The 26,603-nt window shown below is 37.5% G+C and overlaps 1 pseudogene; it reads left to right on the top strand.

The window, feature by feature from the left end:
• Positions 1–3,436: 3,436 nt before the first annotated feature.
• LOC100403769 (condensin complex subunit 2 pseudogene) overlaps positions 3,437–26,603 on the top strand; it is a 68,700-nt pseudogene continuing 45,533 nt past the window's right edge.

Raw genomic sequence — 26,603 nt, 5'->3', positions numbered from 1 at the left:
GTAGTTCATTGTCATAAAAATCCTCTCTTTACCTATTCATCCCTCCCTTCTCTCCAATCCTTACAAGCTACTCTTTTTCCTGTCTGCACAGTTTCACTTTCCAAACTGTCATATTGTTAACATTATATAGTATGTAGCCTTTTCAAATTGGCCTGTTTTGCTTAGTGATAAGGATCTAAGTTCCTCCTACATATTTTCATGGCTTGATAGCACATTTCTTTTAGTGCTGAATAATATTTTATTGTTGGTTTGTAACAAAATTTACTTATCCATTTATCTACAGGAGAAATCATGGTTGCTTCCAAGTTTGGGCAATTATGAATCAAGTTGCTATCATTATATAAACAGAGTGCAGATGTTGGTGTATATATACATATTTTGCATTCTTTCGGGTAAATATTAAGGAGTTCAATTTCTGAATCATAAGTTAAGGGTATGATTACTTCTGTAAGAAGCTGCAAAATTGTTTTCCAAAGTGGCTATACCAGTACATTCCATCAGCAATGAGTAAGATTCCTGCTGTCCTGAATGCTCTCCAGCCTTTGGTGTTATGCATATTCTGGATTTGACCATTCTAATAGATGTACAGTGGTACAGACATACCTCAGAGATATTGTGGGTTCTACTCCAAATCACCACCATGAAACAAATATTGCAATAAAGTGAATCACTCATTTATTTTTGATTTTCCAGTTCATATAAAAGCTATGTTTGCCTATAATGTAGTCTGCTAGTTGGCAATGTTAAAAAAGTACTTAATTTAAAAACATTTGTTACTAAAAAATGGTATCGCCTGAGCCTTCATAAAGTCATAGTCTTTTTGTTGAGGGAAGCTTTTGCCTGGATTTCAATGGCTGCTGACTGAGCAAATGGTAGTTGCTGAGGGTTGGGGTGGCTGCGGCAACTCCATCAACTAAGACAACAATGAAGTCAGCTTCATGGATTGACTGTTTCTTCCACCAAGTTTTTTCTTTTTTGGAAAATGCCATGCTGTTTGATGGGATTTTACCCATAGTAGAACTTCTTTCAACACTAGAGCTAATCCTCTCAAATCCTACCACTGCTTATCAAATAAGTCATGTAATATTCTAAATGCTTCATTGTCATTTCATCAGTGTTCACAGCATCTTTACCAGGGGTAGATTCTGTCTCAATAAGCCATTTTTTTTGTGGCCAATTCATAAGAAGCAATCTCTCATTCATTAACTTTTTAGCATGAGATTGCAGGAATTCAGTCACATCTTCAGGCTTTACTTCTTGTTCTAGTTATCTTACTATGTCCACCACATCTGCACTTCCTTCCTCCACTAAAATCTTAAACCCTTAAAGTTTATCCATGAGAGCTGGAATTAACTTCTCCCAAACTCCTCCTAATGTTTATATTTTGCTCTCTTCTCATGAATCACGTTTTTAATGTCATCTAGAATGGTAGATTATTTTCAAAAGATTTTCAATTTACTTTGCCCAGATCCATCAGAGAAATCACTAGCTATAGCAGTTATAGCCTTACATAATGTATTTGTTAAATAACAAGACTTGAAATTTGAAATTACTCCTTGGTCCATGGTCTACAAAATGGATGTTGTGTTAGCAGGCATGCAACAACATTAAATTTGTGCATCTCCACCAGAGCTCTTGGTGCCTGGCTGCACTGCCAATGAACAGTAATATTTTAAAATAAATCTTTCATCCTGAGCAATACGTCTCAATAGTGGGTTTAAAATATTCAGTAAGCCATGATATAAACAGACATGATGGCATCTAGGTTTTGTTGTTACATTTAAGAATTAGTATTTTCTTAAACATCCAAGAATCTTCAGAATGGTCAATAAGCATTGGCTTCACCTTAGTTATCAGCTGCATTAAATGCTAACAAGAGAGCCAGCCATTTCTTTAAAGCTTTAAAGCCAGGAAACTGACTTCTTTCTAGCTATGAAAGTCCCGGATTGCATTCTCTTGTAACAGAAGGCTGCTTCATCTACATTGAAAATCTGTTTTTTAGAGTGGCCATCTTAATTATCTTAGCTAGATCTTTTGAACAACTTACTGCAGCTTCTACAACAGTATTTTCTGCTTCACTTTGTGCTTTTATGCTACAGAGATGGCTTCTTACTTTAAACCTCCCCAACCTCTGCTAGCTTCCAACTTTTCCTCTGCAGCTTTATTTACCTCTCTCAGCATTCACAGAGTCAAGCTCATGATTGAGCTTTAGATTATGGAAATTACGTGGCTGGTTTGACGTTCTCTCCAGATCACTCAAACATTCTTCATGTCAGCAAAAAAGGCAGTTTTGATTTCTTATTATTAATGTATTCACTAGAGTAGCACTTTTAATTTCCTTCAAGAACTTTTCTTTTTGTTCACAACATGTTTAACTGTTTGGCATAAAAGGCCTGGATTTCAGTCTGTCGGGGCTTCGTTAATTGAATATGTTAGCTACATTTTTTGGGGCACAGATCTTGGCACTCTGAAACAATTACAATAGTAACATCAAAGATCACTGATCATATATCACTGTTAACAGATATAATGATAATGAATCAGTCTGAAATATTAAGAGAATTACCAAACTATAACACAGAGACAAAAGGTGTGCACATGCTGTTGAAAAAATGATGCCAATATTCTGGTTGGATGCAGGGTTGACACAAACCTTCAATTTGTAAAAAATTGCAGTATCTGCAAAACACAATCAAGTGAAGCACAATAAAGTAAAGCACAACAAAATGAGATAAGACTGTAGAAATGTAGACTTTTTATTTTAATACAATTTTCTTTTGCTATTACACATTCCTTCTCATGCTGTCATAGAGAATTTATGTAATTTAATTTTATTTCTGCTTTATGTGGCTAGAAAGTGTAGGTAAATAAAATCAATAGTAAGGGTCCCAGTAATAACATAATAGTATTAAACATACAGATGAAATAAATTATTTCTAGTTTTATAAGAATCTGGAACTCATTTAATTACCACAAATTCCTGTAAATGTAGTCTTACCATAATTTCAGATGAGGAAATGGAATCTCTGACTCACTATTGATGGCAGATAAAATGAGTACACAGCAAGAAAATAAGAAACCTGAAGATATTCCTGAATTATAATCTAACTTTGTGGTGGAGAACTTGCTAATCACTTTTTAGAAAGGAGTTAAAAGTGAACAGAGAGAGGGAAATACTGTCACAGGATCCTTGAAGTGTCCCTTCATCAGTCATAATCCTCTGTGGCCTGCGGCACCTTCTACCTGAGTATTGCTCATGCTCATTGGGCTTGTTCTACCCACTTGACCCAACAGGCTGAGCTTGGCTCCCTTTACCAGCTCATATCCCACATCTGCCAAGTGCGAGCCAAGTACAGAGTGGCAAGGGGTGTGCTGGCTCCATGCAAAACCATGGCTGGACCATATGTACTGCATGTGACTTCCACTGAGGGCACCCATGGCTGAAAAAGGAAACACGGTGGTGACAGAAGCTTGCAGATGCCAGGAACTGCAGAACCCCCAAAAGAGAGTCACGGCTCTGGCTTGGGGAGCCCCTAGGTCTGGGCTTCACAAAAGGCCTCAGTTCTTCTCACCTTCTCATTGCCCACAGTGTGCTGAGCAAGGAGCATGTTTCAGTTTTGTTTGTGCTACAGTTCTTTTAGTCCCACCATTCAGTGGGTCCCAAGTTCTTGTCTCACATCCAGGAGGAATGAAGAAGAGGTATGCAGACAACTGGAGGGTCAGCAAGACAGAGAGGAACTTCACTGAGGGGCAAAACAGTTCTCAGGAGACCTAAAGTGGGTAGCTCCTTCCTGCAACTGGTAGTCCCAATGTCTTTGCAGCCCTCAGTGAAGGGGAGGCCCAGAGTGGGTAGCTCCTTTCTGATAGCAGGACATCCCATCATCCACATAGCCCTCAGCAGAGAGGAAACACACAGTGAATAGCTCCTATCTGCAAACAGGTTGTTTCATTGTCCAAGTCCGGCTGAGTCCTGGGTTTTTATGGGCTTCAGAAGGCAGAAAATGCATGCTGAGTGGTCCATGGGTGGCAATGGATGGGTCCATAAAAAGCACCATAAGTTCTTACTCTGGTCACAGAAATGGCAGCCCAGTCCCCAGGCTTCAGGCCACCTCTGGCTTGAAGTTGGGGCTTCACCATGGCCCACCCCTTTCTGCCCAGAAGCCTGTCTGCTTCTTGCCACTATCAATCTGCCATCCATGGTACCCCAGCTGTTAGTGCTGAGGGTCTCCTGTTGGTCTGCTCTGAGCTATTCTCTGCCCCCACTTGGTTTCCCTCCTGTGCTCATTGAAGCCCAAAGTCTAGAAGGATCTGAGGCAGCAGGGAGCTGGCGAGCCAGCACTGCCCTGAGTGAGTACACACCTGGCCAGGTAGCAACAGTTCTTAGGCTCAGCAACCACTTTGCTCTGAAATTGGAATGAGCACCAGGAGCAGGGAGAGTACAGGCAAGAAGAGCATGCATTTCCAAGACTCTGGGGCAAGGATACTTCTGGGGCTCCAGAAAGCACAGGAATGCCTGGGGCTGCAGCTATAGCTGGGAAGCTATAGCTGTTCCCTGGAGGGCAGGGATCCCATCCTTTTATCTCAGAAGGTGGTATGGCTCCTGTCAGCTCCAGAGAGCACACAGCCCTGGCTGAACCTCCCTCACTGCAGTTGGCATCGTGTTCCAGATGGGCTGCCTCAGACATCAATATTACATTAGGCTAAGTACTTTTTTTTATTTTATGAGTCTTAATAAGAAAATGTACGCATGAGTTGTGCAGAAGTCCATATCCTAGTTTCCATGATGTGACAGACATCATAACATTAATAAATTGCTTGATTCTGAGAGCCAGAATGAACTCTTTGAGACTTATACCCTCAAAACCAACATTCTATCAATAAAGTGATCTTGGTAGCTACACCATCTTCTAGTACTTTGGAGGAAACTCACCACATGAGGTAGCTCTTTTTGGGCCATGGATAGTTAAAAAAAAAAAAGAGAGAGAAAAATTGCTGTGGTATACTAACAGTAGCCAGATACCACATTAAGACTTTGCATTCGTTATTTATTTTTTAAAACTACATTTTTAGATAGACATTATTACACCCATTGCAAAGACAAAGTCCTTGAAGTTTATAAAAGTTTTGTGAGCTCACACTGTTGACTGTGGTGGAAGTAGAATACAGGATTTGCACAAATATGTAATGAACCAGGGTTCTTACTGGTCTAAACTACTTATAATAATTCTGTGATTGGAGTAAGAACAGAGAATAATCCTCCATTTGCTCTTGCCATCTTAGAAAATAAGTAACTCAACTCAGAACAATTTAAACATGTTTATTGCGGTATATACCCAAGTCACTCATAACTAGTTTATTACATATATTTGTCCTTAGCATATGTCAAACACTTGAAAACTGCTGGGGATGCAGAGCCCAGGTAGTCATTGCCTTTGAGGTTTCATAGTCTATCTAAAAGAAACATACAAAAATGCACATGTACTAGGTTGGTTCACAAGTAATCGCAGTCCTAATACACTGAAAGGGAAAAGCAAGGAATAGTCAGCTTTATTCAGCTTATAGGCATCATCATAATGTCAGTGACCCATCATACATAACTTAAAAGAAGAATTCTTGTGGGATTTAAAAAAAATTGCATTGAATAAGGAATGTTTTCTCTTGCTTTCTAAATAAAATCTATTTTGTCCCAATGTCCTAAATTCAATTAGAAGAAAAAAGTTCATTTATACAAGTTCTTGGACAAATACTTCAAAATTACCAAAGGTAAAATTAAGGAATTTGAGAGCAGCTTTATTTTCTGAAAAACAACTGAAGCGTTACTGATCAGGTGTTTTAGAAAGTCATATGTTATATATAATACATCTAAATTATTTATTGCATACCTATCATTTTTTCTAGTTGCTAGGTCATTCTAGTACAATTTACAAAGGATATTGGAGCAATAATAAATATCCAAAGGAGAAACTGAATGTGAACTCTGATTAGCTATGTAGTGAACGATTTTACCAAATAAGAAATTGGGGTTCGCTAATAATAAGTGACTGGCTCACGTTTATTTAACTCAACATAGGATAGAATCCGGAAGACTAAATTTAGTCTTCTCTTTCCAGTTTCAATGTTTTCTCTGTTGAAAGGACTAAAGGTTTTCTGAGATCTTCATACATAGATGGAGATTTCATTATTTTTTTAAGATTGACCTTCATTTTAGAGCCTCTGTAAGCACTGCATCTTATTATTGGAAACATGTTATCCTTTCTTTTTTATTTTTCTTTTTTGAAACACATTCATTGATTTAATAACTTTATATTTTTCAGATTGGATCTTCCAGAAGAAGATTCTGAGATAGAATTTGGTATGAATGACATTTAATAAGAACCAACACCAGGTAATAAAAGGGGGAAAGACTTCTGACTGCACTCTCTAGAGCTGAGCAAAAGCTCTTCCTTGAAGAGGCATCTGGGCAACACATCCCTCTTTCTACCACAGTTACGTCCTGATAATGACTTTAATTCCATTTCCACAGATACTTTAAACAATTTCTGCCTTCCTGCTAGATGTATTTTTTTCATCAAATTTTACTACCATTCGGCCTCTCATATAACTCTGTAAACACTGGAAAGAGTTAGTTTTCCTCAAACCCTTTTCCTTCAGAATCCTCAAAACCTATTCATAACACGTATACAATGAGACCCCCTGGCCAGGAAGGTCAACATGACCTGCAGATGCAGGGCCCTCAAACTGTGCCTTTGATTTACATGACTTCACAATCCCCATATGATCTAATTCCACTTCTCTCAACACATATCTACAAAGTTCTGTTTTTCTATTAACTGTGTGATTCCAGGTTCCTAGTCACACAGGTTCTCAGAGGAAATTGTCCTTAAGCTCCCAGGCATTGACCCATATGGTCCTTTTTAACCTCAATTGGACTCTCATGCATTACTGCTTGCTCAGCCACAATTTAGCTGAGACTAAAAATTCAACAGAGACCTTTGACAAGTATTCTGAAATCTCTTAGTTTTGCATACGTTTTTCCTGTACCTTTTTCCAATTCAGTATCACAGCCAAATGTTACTTCATCAAATACATATCCTACAGCATTTTTTAAACCTATTATTTAAGGAGGGTAATGGGAGCCAGTGAATAAAGCCAGCAGTTTGTGTGAATGTTGTAAGTTACACACCTCTTGCAAATAATATCTACATTAGAATACTAATATGAATATTAAATATGATATCATAAAGTTCTTGATATATGCAAGCTCTCAAATATTTTGATTACCTTTCCTTAACAGTACAGTGGTGTAGTCACAGTTCAATGCAGCCTTAAAGTCCTGGAATCAAGCAATTCTCCAACCTTCACCTCCTGAGAAGCAAAGATTACATGCCTGTGCCAAGACTCCCAGCTAATTTTTTTCTTTTAATTTTTTATAGAGACAAGGAATCACTATGTTGTCTAGACTTTTCTCGAACTTCTGCCCTCAAGCAATCCTCCTGGCTTGGCCTCCTTAAATGTTGGGATTATTCAGGTAGGAGCCACAGGTGCACCCAACTAATTCAGTTTTCTAGTAATAGTAAATGGTGCTATTAATCATACTCAGTGAAACACTGATTGAAAAAAGCAGAAAGCAAATAAAAAATATTCCACTATTTATTCAACTCTTTGAACTAATGCACAACTTTGTCATTTCCCTTCACAGAATATTTCCTAGAGAAAAGCTATAATAATTTTTTTTCTTTTTTTTTTACTATTTAAAGTGGATTTTCTCCATGTATTTTATCTTTCATGTAGCACACAATATATTCCGTTATGATTTTAACATTTATCATTGATTGGACTTTAGAAGCATTTTATAATAATGATCACTATAGCAGTAAAAATGTCTTTCTCTGAATACAAACTTTGGTCTACTTAAAAAATTTAATTTCTAATTTTTAAACAAAGTGCGTACCAAGAGAAATATGAAGAATGTTATAATTCAGTTTTATTTGGAAACAGAAAGAATCACTTTCCATCTTTTAAGAAGACTGATTTTTTTCCAGCTTTTGTGTATATTTCATTCTGATGGATAAACTGTAGTTATGTAAAGCATATCCATATAATAAAAGGCTTGCCAATGTCCTTGGAATTACATCCCTCTCCAGCCCACAACTGAAGAAGGGAAAGGGATTAAAAAAAGCCAGTTGACCCAATGTTGCTTCTCTCTCTTCACCCTTTGAGAGAGTTGAAGATAATAACTTGGTCAGTGCTCTGCAGCTGTAGAGAAAAAAAGAAAGATTATAACTTGGGATTAAATTTCAAGGATGGATACACACACATATACACCCACACCATTAAACATAAATATATGTAGACACAAAAATAATGCCCATAGTTATAATATGTTTTTGGAGTGTGCAACATTTCATACTGTCAAACATCTTCCTTTGTTCATTTCAAAGTTTTCATGAGGAAAAAAAAACTAAACTAAATTTTATTTACTACTCTTATTAATAATTAATTTGACGAGTTATTGGTTTAGTTTTGTTCTCAACAAACTAATCTTTTCATAGTTGCCTAACCTGTGGATTTGTTTTGAAAAATACTGGGGATAGTTTATTTGACTCTATTGGTTTTATTATGGTTGAAACCCAATTCTGGTCAGAGAAATACATGTATATTTTGAAGTAAAACTTGTATGAGAAGTAAAACATGAGACAATTTCCAAGGAGCTGATTTATTTTATTTATGCTCAGGTGTGAATCATTTAGACTTATACTTGAAAGTACTTCAAGAAGTTAACTCAGCAGAACTATTTTAATGTGCAAGTTATTTGATTATGCTGATTACAGAAAATAAACACACAAATCAAATGAAAGTTGTATTTTTTCTTGTTTAAGTAGCTGTGATTAAGAAAAAAAATACAATAAAGTCCCAGCCTAATAAAGAACTTATTCATCATAAGGGATTTTTGGTGAAAAATCTAATAAGAAAACCACTACACTGGATGAACATATAGAAATTAGCAACAGAAGCTCAAACACATGATTTTAGAGCAGTGTTGCATATGTAATATTAATATACTAGAATTGCATTATTTAATAAGATTTTTAAAATTAACGTTTCCTGTGAATTATACTTAATAAAATTTATAGTTTTAATCATTTTCAAGTGTATAGTTCTGGGGCAGTCAGCACATTTATATCCTCGTGGAACCACCTCTATCCACCTCCAGAATATTTTTCATCTTCCAAAATGGAAATTTTTTTCCCATTAAACAGTAACTCTCCATTGTCTGCTCCCCACATGCTCAGATCCTGGCAACTACCATTCTACTTTCTGTCTCTTTGAATTTGACTATATGAAGTACATCATATAAATAAAATCATACAGAATTTGTCCTTTTGTGACTTGCTTCTTTCCCTTATCCCCAAGTTCACTTAGAACAAGGTTCTTTCATGTTGTACCATATGTCAAAATCCTCTCCTTCTATATTAAGGCAGAATAATTATTCTATTCTATTCTTTTCTATCCTATTCTATTTTCTGTTATATTTATGTCCTGTTTTTCCATGTATTCACAGACAGATACTTAAGTTGCATCCACTTTTGGACTATTGTAAATAATGGTGCAATGGCATGAGATAAAAATGTTTGTGTCCCTGCCTCCAATTCCTTTGGTTGTATACCTAGAAGTAGAATTGCTGGATCATATAATAATTTAAACATTGTGTTGCTCAAAGAATGTGGTTAAAAACATTAATTTGGAAGTTGAAGAATTCAGTGTGACTATGATTTTCAACACTATTGCTTTAGGTACAAGTAAGGTGATGGTACTTTCAACTTACTGAAATTAGTGGATGTAGAGCCAAAGATATTAATTACACTCAGGGAGAAAAGTGAAGAAAGAGATCATAAAAATTATTCATGGGAATCCCTGCAAAGATAACTTGAAACCATGGGAATGGTGATACCTCTTATTATTCCACAGATTTTTCTTTCTTAATGCATTGGGCTTAATAGTCAACCTATGATTCATCAGAATATGGTAATATCCCTGTGCCAAAACCAGCATAATTGCAGAGCAGTTGGTTTCCATTTGGCATGAAACTGCTTTCCAAATAACAGCCACTGTCTTAGTGGATTTGTGGTTAATTCAATAATTATATAATCTTTTGTGTCTTCCATGGGACCTTCCAAAGCCAGTAAAACTTGGTGGCCTGGGTTCCTTTCTAGTTCAGAAGTTCTGTTAGTTCAAACTGTTTAGTATGCTTCATTTTTCAGTATCTTTAAGAGTGCAACACACAAGACCATCTCAGAATCAATCTTTATGCATAACATTAAAAAAAAAAAAAACCACAGAAACCTTCACTACTATAGCAGTTTCCCCAAATGGATTGAAACTCAGCATTCATTGCTTAATCTTGACCCTCATTTCTGTTGCCAAATACAGTTGCAGAGGCTCAGTGCTCCATGAGAAAGTGATAAATTTGTATTTCCCTGTAAGCCAGTCCTCTGTGTCAGTTATTCAGAGACTGGGGCCAGTATACACGGTCTCTGTTTGAAGGAACTGCACGTTAAACAGCAATTATGGCATCATCCAATTATCAAGTAGCAGAGGGGTTGTCTTCTCTCTCACAGAGAGGCATTGAATACATCAGTGCCCTCTTGAAAAGCTGACAAATCTGCAGCAAATCCAAAACCTAAGTCACCCTTTCCCATGGAGCCCTATACTCCTGGTCTTTGGTCTTCAGTGGGTATGACTTTGTTGAGTGACAAAAGACTGCTGTCCTCCCCTCTCTTGAGAGTTGGTATTTTAGGCTTTTTCTCTGAGTTCTAGTATAAAACTGCTTACCCTAAAATCCGTACTTATTTCAAAACATTTATTTCTCTGGTACACATGGAATATTCTCCATGATAGGATATATAGTAAGTCATAAAATAAGTTCCAGTAAAATTAAGAGGACTGGAAGATACAAAGTATCTTCTCCAACCACAATGAAATCAAATCAGAAATCAAGATCAGAGAGAAAATGCCGGATATCTACAAATATGTGAAAATTAAGCCATTTTGAAGAAACTGCCTCTGTGGTTTCCTGAACTGAGGCTCCTGGAGTCTGAGCCTCTGGGAGATTGTAGAGGGAACACTAATACCTTCGTATGCACCCTTTTCTAAAAATGAGTTTTTTTTGTAAAGCATGGCCATTCCCAGTTATTGAAGTTTTGAGGAACTGAATATCTGTGCTTCTATCAAGTGGGTCACATACCACAGTATTTTATTTTGATTTTGTTATTTCTTTCTTTCATTCATTTTTAACATCAATAATCTATTTTTTAACTCAAATCAACCCAAGACTTTCTAATTTCTTGAATAAAATTGATTTTCATATTATGGTGGCCATGTCTTAAAATGTTTGTCTTTAATTTACAATAATTTCAACAAGATTTTTATGTGCTTCAACTAAATAATATCACATGCTCTATTTCTTTATTTTTTTCTTCTTTTTATAAAATGTGTAACCTTTTTCTTCCATGGGTGATTAAAGAGTTTTGATGTCTGCTCCCTAACGCCATATTCAGAGTTTATGTAGATAGTTAAGTCGAGACCATGTGGTACTGGAATAGTTTGTTGCCTGTCAAAGAGTCACATGGACACAGGAGGTTAGCTTACTCACAGTTTCTTCTTTTGGCCCTAACTTAGCCTACTTATGCTACTGTAACAAACTGACATAGAGTAGGCGTCTTAAACAACAGATATTTATTTTCTCACAGCAGTTCTAGAAGCTGAGAATCCAAAGTGCAATGTGCCAACATAGTCAGGTTCTGGTGAGGAATCTCTTCCTGGCTTTCACTTGGCTGTCTTCTCACTGTATGCTCATATGACCGTTCTTCAAAGTAAGTGGGGAGATCAGGTGCTGATGTCTTTCCCACTTTTCATAAGGCCACTAATTCCATTGTGACCCCCACCCCACACGTTTATAACCTAATCACCATGCAAATATTCCAACTCCTAATTTTACCATTGCATTGGGGGGTAGGGCTACAACCTACACATTTTGAGATGATATAAACATTCATCCCAAAACAGGCCCTGGAAATAGTTCAAATTAACATAAAGAATAAGCAGTTTGGGGGCTGTTTGTTTAAATGCACTTGGCAATATTGTAAGAAATTCCAAAACGGAACAAGTGTTTTTGCACTCCTGGCTGAGAAACTAAGTCCATGGATACATAGAAGCTTAGATATGCAAACATTCTCTCTGCCTTCTAGTTGAATCTGTTTGAGTAACACATGACTAGGTCTGGTCTAAATCAGATTTGTGAATTCTTACCAAAGCAGTTGGTATTTGCTTATCCACATACTGCCTGCCTGCAATTAAAACCATTCAAGCAATCATTAAAATAGTCAGCAAGTAGTAGAAATTAGCTATAACTCACCATGTTCAACCCCATGAGGCATATGTTTAGAACCACCTCCTGTGATGGACCAGGATCCTCTATCTCTGTTCTCCAAATCTCACTTCTTATTATCTACTTCTGTGGTTAATGTGCCAAAATGTTAAGGTCTTAGCAAGCCAATTAAATAAGATTTATCTATTCATTTCCACATTTCAGAAGAAATCAAAAGTTAGAGACAAGACTAGCAAATAGAGATCAAAATGTTAGCTCAGTTATATGTAAACTCAGTGTAAATACGGTTTAACATTTCAGTCAAAACAGCTTGATAATATTTTATCACAAGAATATATGTGTTTTTTTACCTTGTTATTGGCATGGGTAGACAATTCAGTCCTCTTCCCCAGAACCCCTTTCATCCCATGAATTTCCATCCACACTGAAAAGGGAACATGCTCTGATAAGATTATTTTAAGGGATAAACCAGAATGTATTCTTCTTTCAGCCAGATAAAATTTTTAAAGAGTAGAGGAGAGAACCAGATGTGCTCAGATATTTTTCTTCTTCTCAAGCTCACCACAGGTCACCTCCTAGGGAGATCAGAGACTGAAACGTAAGAGGGAGGCAGGTGTGTTACTTCAGCTGAAGTTTCTCCACAGGAAAATGGAAAGCCAGAGATGCAGAAGCTTTCTGAAACAAGAGCTTACAGATTATGTGAATCTTTTTTATTTAAAAATCAATATTTCCTGAAGTAAGCCTGTGGTCTCAATATAAGTTCAGAAATATCTTTAAAACCTGAAATTTTCTGAAATTCAGGATTTCTTCATAGAAATAAAATCAAACCCTTGAGACTATATGTTTCCTAGAAAACTGAATAATTTTTGCATAATGTATAAAGAATCATGAATCACATTGAGAACCAGCACAAATCAAGGTCATCTTAGATATATTGCTAAGAAAATACATACATTACTTATTTCTGAAGTAAACCAATCTAGCTTGATCTTTTCCCAGAATAGGACATAAAAAAATAATTTTCTAGGCCAAACTGAGATATCAAATCAACTTTGCCCTGTGGAAAGCAGAATATATGCATTTCCGTGTTGTATTTATTTTTATAAACACTTTTTTTCTTATTAATTTCTGTTTTTTTTGAAGTTAAACTTATCAAATTAATTTCCTTTATAAGGTATTTCAAAATAAAACTTATTTTTCAAATTTAAGTTACTGAAATCCAAGTATTGCATTTATTAAAAGAATTGCTGTGCCATATTAAGCACCACTTATCTTATGGGTCATGCTTTCTTTTAAAGGATTCCACAATTATAAAAGTAAAAATAAACTTGGAAGAAATGGATAAATTCCTGGAAACTTGCACGCCCCACCCCCCACCAAGCATAAACTGGGAAGAAGTTGAAACCCTGAATAGACCAATAACAAGGGCTGAAGTTAAGGCAGCAATTAATAGTCTACCCACAAAAAAAGCCCAGATTCAGATGGGTTCACAACTGAATTCTAACAGACATACAAAGAGGAGTTGGTACCACTCCTGAAACTATTCCAAACAATCCAAAAAGAGGGAATCCTTCTCAAATCATTTTATGAGACCAACATCATCCTGATACCAAAACCCTGCAGAGACTCAACAAGAAAAGGAAAGTTCAGGCCAATATCCATGAGGAAAATAGATGCAAAAATCTTCCACAAAATACTGGCAAACCCAATCCAACAGCACGTCAAAAAGCTTATCCACCACAACCAAGTAGGCTTCATCCCAGGGATGCAAGGCTGGTTCAACATACACAAGTCTATAAATGTAATTTACCACATAAACATAATGAAAGACAAAAACCATGTGATTATCTTAATAGATGCAGAGAAGGCCTTTGACAAAATTCAACAGCCTTTTATGCTAAAAACTCTCAATAAACTAGGTATCGACAGAAGGTATCTCAAAATAATAAGAGCTATTTACAATAAACCCACAGACAATATTATACAGAATGGGCAAAAACTGAAAGCATTCCCTTTGATATCTGGCACTAGACAAGGATGCCCTCTCTCACCACTCTTATTCAATATAGTATTAGAAGCTCTAGCCAGAGCAATCAGGCAAGAAAAAGAAATCAAGGGTATTCAATTAGGAAAGGAGGAAGTCAAATTGTCTCTATTTGTAGATGACCTGATTGTATATTTAGAAGATCCCATCATCTCAGCCCAAAATCTCCTAAAACTGATAAGCAACTTCAGCAAAGTCTCAGTATACAAAATCAATGTCAGAAATTACAAGCATTTCTGCACACCAATAACAAACTTAAAGAGCACCAAACCAAGAATGAACTGCCATTCACAATTGCTACAAAGAGAATAAAATACCTGGGAATACAAGTAACAAAGGAGGTAAAGAACCTCTTCAAGGAGAACTACAAACCACTGATCAAGGAATTAAGAGAGGACACAAACAGATGTAAAAACATTCATGCTCACGGTTAGAAAGAATCAATATTGTGAAAATGGCCATACTGCCCAAAGTAATTTATAGATTCAATGCTATCCCATCAAGCTACCTATGACCCTCTTCAAAGAACTGAAAAAAAAAAAAACACCTTAAACTTCATGTGGAACTAAAAGAGAGCCTGCATAGCCAAGACAATCCTAACCAAAAAGAACAAAGCTGGAGGCACCATGCTACCTGATTTCAAAATATGCTACAAGGCTACAGTAATCAAAACAGCATGGTGCTGGTACCAAAACAGAGATATAGACCAATGGAGCAGAACAGAGGCTGCGGAGGCATCACCACACATCTACAACCATCTGATTTTTGACAAACCTGACAAAAACAAGCAATGGGGAAAGGATTCCCTGTTTAATAAATGGTGTTGAGAAAACTGGCTAGCCAGGTGCAGAAAGCAGAAACTGGACCCTTTCCTGACACCTTACACTAAAATTAACTCCAGATGGATTAAAGAGTTAAACATAAGACCTAGCACCTTAAAAATCCTAAAAGTAAACCTAGGCAAAACCATTCAGGACATAGGCATAGGCAAGGACTTCATGACTGAAACACCAAAAGCATTGGCAACAAAAGCCAAAATAGACAAATGGGATCTAACTAAACTCTAGAGCTCCTTTACAGCAAAAGAAAAAATCATTAGAGTGAACCAGCAGCCAACAGAATGGGAAAAAATTTTTGCAATCTACCCATCTGATAAAGGGCTGATATCCAGAATCTACAAAGAACTAAAACAGTTACGAGAAAAAAACAAACAAACCCATTCAAAAGTGGGTGAAGGATACGAACAGATAGTTTTCAAAAGAAGATAGATATGAGGCCAACAAACATAAGAAAAGATGCTCATCATCACTGGTCATTAGAGAAATACAAATCAAAGCCACATTGAGATACCATCTCACGCCAGTTAGAACGGTGATCATTAAAAAATATGGAGACAACAGATGCTGAAGAGGATGTAGAGAAATAGGAACACTTTTGCACTATTGGTGGGAGTGTAAATTAGTTCAACCATTTGGAAGACAGCGTGGAGATTCCTCAAGGACCCAGAAATAGAAATTTCACTTGACCCAGCAATCCCATTCCTGGGTATATATCCAGAGGATTATAAATTGTTCTGTTATAAAGACACATGCACACATATGTTCATTGCCACACTGTTTACAGTAGCAAAGACCTGGAACCAACCCAAATGCTCATCAATGATAGACTGGACAAGGAAAATGTGGCACATATACACCATGGAATACTATGCAGCCATAAAAAACAATGAGTTAGTGTCATTTGTAGGGACATGGATGAATCTGGAAACCATCATTCTCAGCAAACTGACACAACAACAGAAAATCAAGCACCACAGGTATTGAACTCATAGGCAGGTATTGAACAATGGGAACACATGGACACAGGGAGGGGAGCACTACACACTGAGGTCTGTTGTGGGGGACTAGGGGAGGGACAGCAGGGGGTAGGGAGTTGAAGAGGAATAACATGGGGAGAAATGGCAGATATAGGTGACGGAGATGGAGGCAGCAAACCTCCTTGCCATGTATATACCTATGCAACAATCCTGCATGTTCTGCACATGCACCCCAGAACCCAAAGTGCAATTAATTTTATATATATATGAAAAGTAAAAATATTTGGTCCTGTAAATTCTGTGCTGTTATGGCAGTAGAAAAATAGAGAGGGAAGAGGGCAAATATAATGTCTTTGCTTTTAAAAGTAAACTATTTTTTTTTTTTTAAAAAAAGAGGAAGCACATAATGCATGTTAAAGGTATTTTCTGGCATCTTCATCTTGGAAATTGATATTTTTAGTCTTTTTGGGTAAACATGGTAAAGACTTGTATCTCAGTTTATATTTGGAAAACATTCTAACAAATCATTTTCTTGCCTGATTTTGAAGACATCATCTGTTATATATAAAAGTTTCACTAAGTGTATCAATTGTTTTAGTCAGTATATGGCAGTAGCTCCTTCTATAGCTAAGTGTTCGAATCACCAGGAGTGCTTTAAATATATATACTAATGTGTTTCTACTTGTATTTTAAAATCTCTCTAGGCTGTAGGAATAGGCAGCTAGATATGAAAAACACTGCTTCGGGGAAGCCCTAAAAGAAATACCACATTAAACTTGAAAATGTGATATTGAAACACACATACTTTTAACAATCCTTGTGAGAGTTTCTATTCATGTATCCTGTTTTAAAATATTAAAGCATGTGTAGTAGCTAGAATTTGGACTGAGCTTCATTGTAAAAAATGAGAGAAAAATGGACATGATGAAACAAATCTACATATGTTTGTAATGAGTCAGTCAGGAAGTGAAAGACGTAGAGGGGAATGAGAACAGCCTCACATTTCCTAGCAAAGATGTCAAATACAGGATGTTTATCTTTGGTAATCTCCTATTTCTCCATCATCAACTTCTACTTCTTCCCATTACTGTATACCTCAACTTTCTGACTCAGTCAATTAGCCTTACAAAAGCCACTTTCCCTACTTTATACATATTTGAAAAGATCCTTTTTTTTCCTCCATCACCATATACTTACTAAAGATATCCATTTTTACCTCAGTTTTTATTTACCTCAAGATATTATAATAAATCAAGTATGTTAGAAGTAAAACAAGTTGTACAAAACTGACAGTACTTTAAACTTTCACATTATTTATTTTATAAATTAGCAAACGTGAACTCAAATAAAAATTGATAATATTTGAACTAAGATTACCAAATTAAATTTTTAAAAAAAGGATTTTGGTGACTAGAAAATGTTTTGAGTAAAGAATACTTCTTAATTACCAAATATTTATTGGCTATTAAAACTACCTTTGTAAAAACTGTAACAGTGAGAAAATTATGACAGTGAAAGAGATCTAACCTAACTAATCCCATCTGCTTCTAACCTCCAAGCTGCCCTTGATTATTCTTGGGTGTATGCCAAACTGTCTTTGACTGGAACTTAGTTTATAGTTTAATTTTAAAACAAAGATGATACCATCGCCTTTCTGAAACAAACCCCTTTCTTTCCTGGGAAACAGACTACTTTTGTAAGACTAGCAAATTAGTCACAAGATTAGAGTTTATGATTTAGGAGTATGCAGACAGAGACCACAAGATTGCAAACCTCTCCAATTTCTCCTAGGGAAAACATCACTGTTGGAAAACCTAAGACTGGTGCTCAAGATATTTTTCAGGCCCTGCAATTGAAGGATAAGCAGACACCACCCAGATCAATACACTGGGTCTCACGGTTTCATGGTCTCCATCAAGGAAAGGACTCAGTGTAATAGATCAGTTTTGACTCCCTATGATTTCATCTCCAAACCAACCAATCAGCACTCCCCACTTCCTGATCCCCTGCACATCAACTTACCCTTATAAACCCCACGCTGAATTTTCAGGGAAACTGATTTGAGTCATAATAAAACTCTGGCCTTTTGTTCAGCTGACTCGGATGAATAAAACTCTTTATCTACTGCAGTGTCTGTCTTGATGGATAGGTTGTGTCTGGACAGTGGGTAAAATGAACCTGTTGGGCAGTTACACTGTTTCCTATGTTATTGATAATACAGTAATGAATGAGCTATAGTTCCTGGATTTAGAAAGCTTGTAATTTAGTAGGTAAAATATATAAGTAAATAGGTGAGTTAAATATAGTATAATAAATTCTACATAAAATGTTTGTTTAAAATCTTATAAAATGTTATAAGAACACATAGGAATACCACCTAAAAGATCCATATTTTTTCTAAAAAGAATATGGATCTTTTTAATCACACCATTAGATAATAGATTACTACTCCTACATACTCATAAAATAAATGTTATGCTTGTTTAAGGTAAATTGATAAATGAAGCAGAGAAAAATATTTTGGATCAAATATCTTTGGAGAATTTGAGAACATGTTTACTTTTAGACTCTTAAAATGAGAAGGCAAATTTAAAATAAGTCACATATTTAATAAAGGACATTAATTAAACAATCTAATTTTATAATCTTTTTTTTTAAATTTTTTTATTTTTTATTGGATTATAGGTTTTGGGGTACATGAGCAGAGCATGCAAGACAGTTGCGTAGGTACACACATGGCAGTGTGCTTTGCTTTTCTTCTCCCCTTCACCCACATTTGGCATTTCTCCCCAGGCTATCCCTCCCCACCTCCCCCTCCCACTGGCCCTCCCCTTTTCCCCCCAATAGACCCCAGTGTTTAGTACTCCCCTTTCTGTGTCCATGTGTTCTCATTTTTCATCACCCACCTATGAGTGAGAATATGCGGTGTTTCATTTTCTGTTCTTGTGTCAGTTTGCTGAGGATGATGTTCTCCAGATTCATCCATGTCCCTACAAATGACACGAACTCATCATTTCTGATTGCTGCATAATATTCCATGGTGTATATGTGCCACATTTTTCCAATCCAGTCTATTATCAATGGGCATTTGGGTTGATTCCAGGTCTTTGCTATTGTAAACACTGCCGCAATGAACATTCGTGTTCATGTGTCCTTATAGTAGAACTATTTATAGTCTTTTGGATATATACCCAGTAATGGGATTGCTGGGTCAAATGGAATTTCTATTTCTAAGGCCTTGAGGAATCGCCACACTGTCTTCCACAATGGTTGAACTAATTTACACTCCCACCAACAGTGTAAAAGTGTTCCTTTTTCTCCACCTCCTCTCCAGCATCTGTTGTCTCCAGATTTTTTAATGATCGCCATTCTAACTGGCGTGAGATGGTATCTCAATGTGGTTTTGATTTGCATCTCTCTGATGACCAGTGACAATGAGCATTTTTTCATATGATTGTTGGCCTCATATATGTCTTCTTTCGTAAAGTATCTGTTCATATCCTTTGCCCACTTTTGAATGGGCTTGTTTGTTTTTTTCCTGTAAATCTGCTTGAGTTCTTTGTAAATTCTGGATATCAGCCCTTTGTCAGATGGGTAGACTGCGAAAATTTTTTCCCATTCTGTTGGTTGCCAATCCACTCTAGTGACTGTTTCTTTTGCCGTGCAGAAGCTGTGGAGTTTCATTAGGTCCCATTTGTCTATTTTGGCTTTTGTTGCCAATGCTTTTGGTGTTTTGTTCATGAAGTCCTTGCCTACTCCTATGTCCTGGATAGTTTTGCCTAGATTTCCTTCTAGGGTTTTTATGGTGCCAGGTCTTATGTTTAAGTCTTTAATCCATCTGGAGTTGATTTTAGTGTAAGGTGTCAGGAAGGGGTCCAGTTTCTGCTTTCTGCACATGGCTAGCCAGTTTTCCCAACAACATTTGTTAAACATGGAATCCTTGCCCCATTGCTTGTTTTTTCAGGTTTATCAAAGATTGTATAGTTGTATGTATGTTGTGTTGCCTCCGGTGCCTCTGTTTTGTTCCATTGGTCTATATCTCTGTTTTGGTACCAGTACCATGCTGTTTTGATTACTGTAGCCTTGTAGTATAGTTTGAAATCCTGTAGTGTGATGCCCCCCGCTGTGTTCTTTTTGCTTAGAATTGACTTGGCTATGCGGGCTCTCTTTTGGTTCCATATGAAGTTCATGGTGGTTTTTTCCAGTTCTGTGAAGAAAGTCGATGGTAGCTTGATGGGGATAGCATTGATTCTGTAAATTACTTTGGGCAGTATAGCCATTTTCACGATATTAATTCTTCCTAACCATGAACATGGAATGTTTCTCCATCTGTTTGTGTCCTCTCTGATTTCGTTGAGCAGTGGTTTGTAGTTCTCCTTGAAGAGGTCCCTTACGTTCCTTGTGAGTTGTATTCCAAGGTATTTTATTCTTTTTGTAGCAATTGCGAATGGCAGTTCGCTCTTGATTTGGCTTTCTTTAAGTCTGTTATTGGTGTAGACGAATGCTTGTGATTTTTGCACATTGATTTTATATCCTGAGACTTTGCTGAAGTTGTTTATCAGTTTCAGGAGTTTTTGGGCTGAGGCAATGGGGTCTTCTAGGTATACTATCATGTCATCTGCAAATAGAGACAATTTGGCTTCCACCTTTCCTATTTGAATACCCTTTATTTCTTTTTCTTGCCTGATTGCTCTGGCTAGAACTTCCAGTACTATATTGAATAGGAGTGGTGAGAGAGGGCATTCTTGTCTAGTGCCAGATTTCAAAGGGAATGCTTCCAGTTTTTGCCCATTCAGTATGATATTGGCTGTTGGTTTGTCATAAATAGCTTTTATTACTTTGAGATACGTTTCATCGATACTGAGTTTATTGAGGGTTTTTAGCATAAAGGGCTGTTGAATTTTGTCAAATGCCTTCTCTGCGTCAATTGAGATAATCATGTGGTTTTTGTTTTTGGTTCTGTTGATGTGGTGAATTACGTTGATAGACTTGCGTATGTTGAACCAGCCTTGCATCCCCGGGATGAATCCCACTTGATCATGATGAATAAGTTTTTTGATTTGCTGTTGCAATCGGCTTGCCAATATTTTATTGAAGATTTTTGCATCTATGTTCATCATGGATATTGGCCTGAAGTTTTCTTTTCTCGTTGGGTCTCTGCCGGGTTTTGGTATCAGGATGATGTTGGTCTCATAAAATGATTTGGGAAGGATTCCCTCTTTTTGGATTGTTTGAAATAGTTTTAGAAGGAATGGTACCAGCTCCTACTTGTGTGTCTGGTAGAATTTGGCTGTGAACCCGTCTGGACCTGGGCTTTTTTTGTGAGGTAGGCTCTTAATTGCTGCCTCGACTTCAGACCTTGTTATTGGTCTATTCATAGTTTCAGCTTCCTCCTGGTTTAGGCTTGGGAGGACACAGGAGTCCAGGAATTTATCCATTTCTTCCAGGTTTACTAGTTTATGCACATATAGTTGTTTGTAATATTCTCTGATGATGGTTTGAATTTCTGTGGAATCTGTGGTGATTTCCCCTTTATCATTTTTGATTGCATCTATTTGGTTGTTCTCTCTTTTCTTTTTAATCAATCTGGCTAGTGGTCTGTCTATTTTGTTGATCTTTTCAAAAAACCAGCTCTTGGATTTATTGATTTTTTGAAGGGTTTTTCGTGTCTCAATCTCCTTCAGCTCAGCTCTGATCTTACTAATTTCTTGTCTTCTGCTGGGTTTTGAGTTTTTTTGATCTTGCTCCTCTAGCTCTTTCAATTTTGACGATAGGGTGTCAATTTTGGATCTCTCCATTCTCCTCATATGGGCACTTATTGCTATATACTTTCCTCTAGAGACTGCTTTAAATGTGTCCCAGAGGTTCTGGCACATTGTGTCTTCATTCTCATTGGTTTCGAAGAACTTCTTTATTTCTGCCTTCATTTCGTTGTTTACCCAGTCAACATTCAAGAGCCAGTTGTTCAGTTTCCATGAAGCTGTGCGGTTCTGGGTCGATTTCTGAATTCTGAGTTCTAACTTGATTGCACTATGGTCTGAGAGGCTGTTTGTTATGATTTCAGTTGTTTTGCATTTGTTGAGCAGTGCTTTACTTCCAATTATGTGGTCAATTTTAGAGTAGGTGTGATGTGGTGCTGAGAAGAATGTGTATTCTGTGAATTTGGGGTGGAGAGTTCTGTAAATGTCCACCAGGTTTGCTTGCTCCAGGTCTGAGTTCAAGCCCTGGGTATCCTTGTTGATTTTCTGTCTGGTTGATCTGTCTAGTATTGACAGTGGAGTGTTAAAGTCTCCCACTATTATTGTGTGGGAGTCTAAGTCCTTTTGTAAGTCATTAAGAACTTGCCTTATGTATCTGGGTGCTCCTGTGTTGGGTCCATATATGTTTAGGATCATTAGCTCTTCTTGTTGTATCGATCCTTTTACCATTATGTAATGGCCTTCTTTGTCTCTTTTGATCTTTGTTGCTTTAAAGTCTATTTTATCAGAGATGAGAATTGCAACTCCTGCTTTTTTTTGCTTTCCATTAGCTTGGTAAATCTTCCTCCATCCCTTTATTTTGAGCCTTTGTGTATCCTTGCATGTGAGATGGGTTTCCTGGATACAGCACACTGATAGGTTTTGGATTTTTATCCAATTTGCCAGTCTGTGTCTTTTGATTGGTGCATTTAGTCCATTTACCTTTAGGGTTAATATTGTTATGTGTGAATTTGATACTGCCATTTTGATGCTAAGTGGCTGTTTTGCCTGTTAGTTGTTGTAGTTTCTTCATTATGTTGAAGCTCTTTAGCTTTCAGTGTGATTTTGGAATGGCTGGTACTGATTGATCCTTTCTATGTGTAGTGCCTCTTTTAGGAGCTCTATTAAAGCAGGCCTGGTGGTGACAAAATCTCTGAGTACTTGCTTGTTCGCAAAGTATTTTATTCTTCCTTCACTTCTGAAGCTCAGTTTGGCTGGATATGAAATTCTGGGTTGAAAGTTCTTTTCTTTAAGAATGTTGAATATTGCCCCCCACTATCTTCTGGCTTGTAGTGTTTCTGCCGAGAGATCTGCTGTTAGTCTGATGGGCTTCCCTTTGTGGATGACCGGACCTTTCTCCCTGGCCGCCCTTAGTATTCTCTCCTTTATTTCAACCCTGTTGAATCTGACGATTATGTGCCTTGGGGTTGCTCTTCTTGTGGAATATCTTTGTGGTGTTCTCTGTATTTCCTGCAATTGAGTGTTGGCTTGTTGACATTTCCTGGATGATGTCCTGAAGAGTATTTTCTAGCTTGGATTCATTCTCTTCGTCCCCTTCTGGTACACCTATCAAAAGTAGGTTAGGTCTTTTCACATAGTCCCACATTTCTTGGAGACTTTGTTCATTCCTTTTTGCGCTTTTTTCTCTGATCTTGGTTTCTCGTTTTATTTCATTGAGTTGGTCTTCGACTTCAGATATTCTTTCTTCTGCTTGGTCAATTTGGCTATTGAAACTTGTGTTTGCTTCGCGAAGTTCTCGTATTGTGTTTTTCAGCTCCTTTAATTCATTCATATTCCTCTCTAAGGTATCCATTCTTGTTATCATTTCCTCGAATCTTTTTTCAAATCTTTTTTCAAGGTTCTTAGTTTCTTTACATTGATTTAATACATGATCTTTTAGCTCACAAAAGTTTCTCATTATCCATCTTCTGAAGTTTAATTCCGTCATTTCGTCACAGTCATTCTCCGTCCAGCTTTGCTCCCTTGCTGGTGAGGAGTTTTGGTCCTTTCTAGGAGGCGAGGTGTTCTGGTTTCGGGTGTTTTCCTCCTTTTTGCACTGGTTTCTTCCCATCTTTGTGGATTTGTCCACTGGTCGTCTGCGTAGTTGCTGACTTTTCGTTTGGGTCTCTGAGTGGACACCCAGAATGTTGATGATGAAGTATTTCTGTTGCTTGGTTTTCCTTCTACCAGTCTAGCCCCTTCGCTGTACGACTGTTGAGGTCCGCTCCAGACCCTGCTTGTCTGGGGTGCACCTCTAGTAGCTGTGGCACAGTGAGGGATGCTACCAGTTTCTTTTTCTGCTCTCTTTGTCCCAGGATGATGCCTGCCTAATGTCAGTCTTTTGGATATAGAGGGGTCAGGGAGCTGCTTGAGGAGACAGTTTGTACTCTATAGGGGTTTAATTGCTGAGCTGTGCACTCTGTTGTTCATTCAGGGCTGTTAGGCTGCTATGTTTTATTCTGCTGCAACAGAGCTCATTAAAAAACCCTTTTTTTTTTCTCAAATGCTCTGTGTTGAGGGGTTTGGGCTTTATTTTTGGATGTCCGATCAGGTGTCCTGCCCAGCTAGAAGGCAGACTAGCCACTGTTTGGCTGCCGAGGCTCCGTCCTGCTGTTGTGTGATTCGCGCTGTTCCTGCCAGCTCTGCTGTGGTCTCTGCCACGCCCTGCGGCTGAGTCTCTTTGTTGTAGCGTGTTGCCTCAGCAACGGCAGGCTGCGTCAGCAGTGGGCATGTATCTCAGTAGGGACGGGTTGCCTCGGCAACGGCTGGCTGCGTCAGCAATGGGCGTGTATCTCAGTTGGGGCGGGTTGCCTCGGCAACGGCTGGCTGCGTCAGCAGTGGGTGTGTATCTCAGTTGGGGCAGGTTGCCTCGGCAATGGCTGGCTGCGTCAGCAGTGGGCGTGTATCTCAGTTGGGGCATGTTGCCTCGGTAGTGGTGGACGCCCCTCCCCCACTGAGCGTCTCGGACCATCTGCTCGGGATAGTTTGAAATCGCGGTTTTGTTGGTCCCACTGGGTATCCCAATCCCTGCAATCCCCTGGGCTGGCCTAGTGTCCAAGTCTCGTTCAGTCTCAAGTCCAGCCCTCTCAAGTCTCAGGTTGCCAGTTCAACAGGGCACCCGGACAAGCGCGCCCTGTGGGGATTGCTGGGTAGGGCCGGCCGCCGCCGCCCCGGTTGCCGGCTTCGCCAGGCAGACCTACTGCCTGGCGTCCCGTGTCTTTTTTATACTTGGGAGTTTCCCCGTTCTGTGGGCAACAAAGATCAGTCTGGAAATGCCGCTCTGACTCACCGTTTGCGGATTCAACGAGAAGAGCTCCAATCCTGGGTTGTTCTCACAGCGCCATCTTGAGTCCTCCCCCCTGATTTTATAATCATTAAAGTTATTTTGCTTCCCTCTGTAATCTTTCACCATGTTTCTACTTTTAATCTGCATATGGGTTGTTTGAAATTAAAAGAAAAATAAAGGAAAATTTGAAAATGCCACAATGAAGAGAGAGGAAGAATTTGAGTCATAGTGGATTTTATCTAGACTTTTAAAAAAATGTGTATATGTATGGAAAAAAATGTGTCCTTTTCAATTAAATGTACAGGGTCATTAAAGGCAAGTTGTTAAAATGAGACAGCATATACTTTACAGGTAGAACAATATAAGCATTTAATTTAGTAGTAAGAATTATTATAAATGGATTCCTTTCTTGTTTTCTAAAGTTGTCTAAAAATACTGTGTCTCCCTCAACCATGGAAAAAACTTTGCTCAAATATGTCTAAGTATTACACAATTAAATCAAGTTTCTATATTGTTTTGTTAATATAATGTTGCAATTGATTAATTTTTTGAAGTTACCTGAATTTTAAAAGTTTGTTACATGAAGCAATTGTAATGATATATATTGATAATAGACAATTCTGGCATCAAAAAAAGTCACTTTTCACATTCTATTGTGGCTTGTTCAGATTTAATCATGGGTTGCTCACTAATGTTTTTCTATCCTAATTGCATATTCAGATCTCTTAATTTCAATAGGGCAAAATGTCCAATGAATAGAATTTTAAATAAACAATAGGATCCAAATAAAAAATAAACTATCAAAAATACTTATGAACAAATTGTATACATGGCAGTTAGCTTTTGTTTGATACAATGAAGTGTTAGTTATTAGCTAAGGTAGTGAAAAATTTTCTGCATGTCCTGATACAGATCTGAAATAACACTGAAGTTCAGAGAAATTTTTCATTTTGTTTGCAGGAAAATCTTTAGTATAAGTTTTATCTTTTTTTTTTTAAATCTCGTATAAACACTCTCCATTTTACTTTAGATAACACATGATAGTGTTAACAGCCTACCTCAACCGATGAATGTCTGATGTCAAGAAAATGCTTAGAGTATCTTCAGGAAAATTAAAATTCTCTAGCTATATGAGTGTGTGTGTGTGTGTGTGTGTGTGTGTCTGTGTATTTACACTTCTGTAGTTAGTGTGAGATTTACAGCCAAGCAGGGTTGTACCTGTAATCCCAGCTACTTGGAAGGCTGAGGCAGGAGGATTGCTTGAGTCTTGGTGTTCAAGGTCAGCCTGGGAAACATAAGGAGACATCACTTCGGTATATTGACATATACCT

Source organism: Callithrix jacchus, chromosome 21 (genome assembly GCF_049354715.1).
Source record: "Callithrix jacchus isolate 240 chromosome 21, calJac240_pri, whole genome shotgun sequence".
Classification (NCBI taxonomy): domain Eukaryota; kingdom Metazoa; phylum Chordata; class Mammalia; order Primates; family Cebidae; genus Callithrix; species Callithrix jacchus.
The sequence above is the reverse complement of the archived record's forward strand: the minus strand, read 5'-3'. Positions and strand labels throughout refer to the sequence as shown.